Genomic DNA, 391 nt, shown 5'->3' with positions numbered 1-391 from the left:
GACTGCAGACCTGCCGAATTGATCTGTTGCTGCTCGTTTGCTGCCGTGGGTGGGCCGTGGACAGAAGCTGTTGCCCGAGGCTTTTGTTCATACGTGCCAAGCTTTTGGTTGTAAACTTCCCCAAGTTTTCTTTCGCTAGGTTTGCGGTACCTCGGGGGGGAGGAGGTGCTGCTTTTTCCCCCACCTCCTGTGCTTTGTGACGCTCTGGTCTGAAACCCGCAGCGGGTCAGAGCCGATGTTTGTCAGCGAGGGTCCTGGGGGGGGGAAGCGGCCCCGCGCGGTTCGGTGCCGGTTGGCGTGAGGGGCCGTCGTGGCCCGGCTGTAGCCGCGCTTGTTAAACCCATCCCACCACCCTCGGCCTCCTCCAGTCTTTGCCTTCTCCGGGGCGGGG

The sequence above is a fragment of the Aptenodytes forsteri genome, unplaced genomic scaffold (assembly GCF_000699145.1).
Source record: "Aptenodytes forsteri isolate BGI_AS27 unplaced genomic scaffold, ASM69914v1 Scaffold321, whole genome shotgun sequence".
Taxonomy (NCBI): Eukaryota; Metazoa; Chordata; class Aves; order Sphenisciformes; family Spheniscidae; genus Aptenodytes; species Aptenodytes forsteri.
This window is presented reverse-complemented; position numbering follows the sequence as displayed.